This window comes from Galeopterus variegatus, unplaced genomic scaffold (genome assembly GCF_000696425.1).
Source record: "Galeopterus variegatus unplaced genomic scaffold, G_variegatus-3.0.2 Scaffold2434, whole genome shotgun sequence".
NCBI classification, from domain to species: domain Eukaryota; kingdom Metazoa; phylum Chordata; class Mammalia; order Dermoptera; family Cynocephalidae; genus Galeopterus; species Galeopterus variegatus.
Window position 1 is genome coordinate 157,902 of NW_007728545.1, and position 3,430 is coordinate 161,331.

Consider the following 3,430-nt stretch of genomic DNA (forward strand, 5'->3'; position numbering starts at 1 on the left):
GGGGTATATGGGATTTCTCTGTACTGTCCTCTCAATTTTGCTGTGAACCTAAAATTGCTCTAAAAAAAAGTCTTAAAAAAGAAAAACAAAAAGCAAGGAAAGCTAAGGGCATTCAGGCGCAGAATGCGTCACAGCTGTTCAAAATGGCAAACTCTCATAAGTGAAACTAAAAATCTAAAAAGGTACTTGTGCTGGTTAAACTCCTCTTGATCCGTCAAGTTCCTGTTGGTGAGAGTATTTTCGTGGAACTTTGCCTTTTGGGGTGTACCACATAAGGTCTCATTTGCCACAGTTGGCTCCTGTTGAAATCCCCGTGCAGGAGTGAGTGAAGTGGGGGGAACAAGGAAGGGTGCAGATATTTTGAAAAAGAAAAAAAGAACAGAAGTTGAAAAAGTTTTCACATAGAGGCTGTTTGAGAGCCAGACAGGATTAACCAGGAGCAGAACCCGCGCGACTTGGCGACTTGGCCGCGTTGAGAGTTAAGCCTAAATTGACAGGAACTCGTTCTGCATGACCTTGCAGCTCTCAGGGGCGGCCCGGTGAGTCAGGACAGGAGATTCACCACCCGGGGGCCTTTACTGTAAACCAAGGCCGGCAACCGGTTCAGCTCGCTCAAAGGACTGCAGGGACCTGAAGGGAGACGACAGGACAGTGTCATTGAAGGGGACTGGTTGTTCACACTGTGATCTTCTCTTCGATACTAGTTTAATGCAGCCGTCCTGTTTCTAGCTGGAAAAACAAAACAAAACAAAAGCAGAAAGGCACCAACAAGACCCCCCAAACCGGTTCATGTCCTAAAACAAACTATCAAGCACCCAAAACTGGTTAAGAACAGCAAAGAGCTGCCGATAACACCAAGGTCCGAGGTCGATCCCTGTACCAGCCAGGAAAAAGAGAGAGGCGGACGGGGGAAGCAAAAACCCGGTAGTTTTTGTATCTACAGGCACAGACTACCCTGCACTGTGACACAGCTGGACATACCAGGGATTGGAGTCGACACTTAATACCTGAGAACTATGTGTTCCTCCGCTAAGCCACTGAAGGAAGAGAGAAAAGGATGGAGGGAGAAAGGGAGGCAGGAAGGAAAATCTGTTTTCTAATCTTTGACCAAAGTCTTTCTCAAAGTATTAACTGAGAGGATTTAGGATTACTTAATTCCGGGGACACTTTTCTTAGACTAAAGCCAGTTTAGTTTACAAATATATATGAAGTATCCCCTAACCACAGGCTCTCTAAGGACTCTTGCTAGCAAGGCGAAGAGGAGGGGCACACGTGACTGCTAGGTGGCCCGGGATCAAAGAAGCCCCAACAACGGATCACCACTGCAAACGCGCGCAGGAAGGGCGGCCTCTGTTGCTGGCGTCCAGCGTGGGCGGGGGAGACGGTGTATGGCACTCACATGCCAACCCGGGCCTAGGTTATTGGAAGCAGCACTTGCAACGCTTCCCGACCTCACCCCTACCCTACACCGGAGCAGAGAGAAACCTCTTGCACGCGCCCCTGAGAGACCCGTCGCCCATCGCACTGGCGGGCGAGAGGTTCCAAGGACTAGGCTGGGGAGCGGGGACTGAGGCAGGAAAGAAACAGAAAGGAAGCGGTAACTCCACTGGAAGAGATACTGCTGTCCCCTTCCTACCACTGAAGAGCTACCACACAGCGGCGGAGCGAAGGGTCTGCCAAGCCGGGCCGTTTCTCCTCTACTGGGGTTTCTGAGATACTTTTTCTGCCCCGGCCGGAAGAGGGGAGGATGGAATTGGGACTAAGAGGAAGGGACAGACATGGTCTGGCCTCTGCCACCGACACCGCGGGGTCTCCACGCCCTCAGGAGCGCACCCCGACGCGGGTGGGAGGTGTGGGCAGAATTCACCCATCTACACTTTAACTTGGGGCGGCGCGACGAATGTCTTCCCGGCCACAGCTGGACCCGAGCAGGGACCCGCCATCTGTAGCAGCCGGATAATGAGAGACGCCCCGAGGTGCGGGGCAACATTCACTCCACAGCACGCAGGGCTCAGTAAACTGAGACTGACGTCCCCGAGAGCCCGCGTAGGCCACTCGGTTACCGGCGCGTCGTGAGGCCAACGCCAGCGGTCGGCACGCTCGAGTCACAGCGCCCAGAGCTCCCCTGCACCCCTCGTGGTCTTCACAGAAACCGCTTGTGGCCTCGAGGAGCAGCGGGGGCCGCGCAGGGGGCAGGTGATCCGTGGGTGGAGAGGAGCGAGAACTGCAGGCGCAAGAGCGCTCTGCGCTGGGCAGGGAGGGGCGCGCCTGGCCAGCCTTCACCCGGTGCACTTGGCAGTCACGTAGGGTCGCTCGAGGTTGGCGCCACGTAAAGCTCTATGTACCCGCTCCTGCTCACATTGAGGGGGCTTTCGGTGCGTCGTCCATCCTCGCCGAGGGTCTTGGCTCCTTGATGGAGCTAAAACCATTTTAAAACCGCTGTATTGCTTATTTTAGAGAGGGATATTTATTTTTGTGCCTCTCTTGGTAACAAACGTTTCGCTTTAGTTTTGTCTTTTTTAATTTTCTCCCTATTGTTTTTCTACTCTGTCTTCCCCTTCCCAACACGACTGTGGGCAGAGGGTTTGGGGAAGGGGCAGGCCACCCGCCGCTGCTCTTGAGCATTTTCTGGGAGATTTCAAGTGCTCCAGAGGCCCCGGGAACATCCAGACTGGCGGCCGAGCAAGGCTTGCTCCACCCGTGGAGAAGTGGTCTTCACGGGGAGGTAAGCCCTCTGAGGCAAGGAGTCTGCAAGAAGGAGGAGAGGGCGGGATGGAAGGCAAGGAATATATCTCTGCCTTCCATGCTTTCCAGGCCAGGGAAAAGAGCAGGAATGAGAGAGGCAGGGAGGTGCACGGGTTGGAAATGTGACGCTGTCCCAAACGCTAGGAACTACATCTGGAAGTCAACGGACCTCCCCAAGCTGGAGTCTAAGGCACAGACCAGGCGTGGCCTGCGAGGGATGTTAGTCTATCCAAACTGCGGTCTGAAGGCTGAGGTTAAATCCCCGAGAGTGGGGAACAAGGGCCATTATTTTGTAGCTGACGGGTAGGAGGACCGATGTCGACAGCTGAAACTGAAGTTTCGGAAAATACTCAAAGGTCTTCTCCAGCGAGCACAGTGACCGTCCACACCAGGAGAGGCGATCCTGGAGCTCTGATGTCAGCGGTGGAACACTGGAAGTAGCCCTTACCCATCCTATCACTAGCAGAATTATCAAACAAGCCACGCCATCCCCGTGTCCATATCACAGTGCCACCGGGAGGCCGGAACAGTCCCACCTAGAGGAGAACTGCATCTTATTTGTCTGTAGATCTCCGCCAAATGTAAATTCTGTAAAACCAGCTAACGCTTTTTAGGCCCACAGCTCCTGTCTTAGACCTGCTGGTCAACAAGGTCCCACTGTGAGCCTGAACAAATTGCTGTCGGG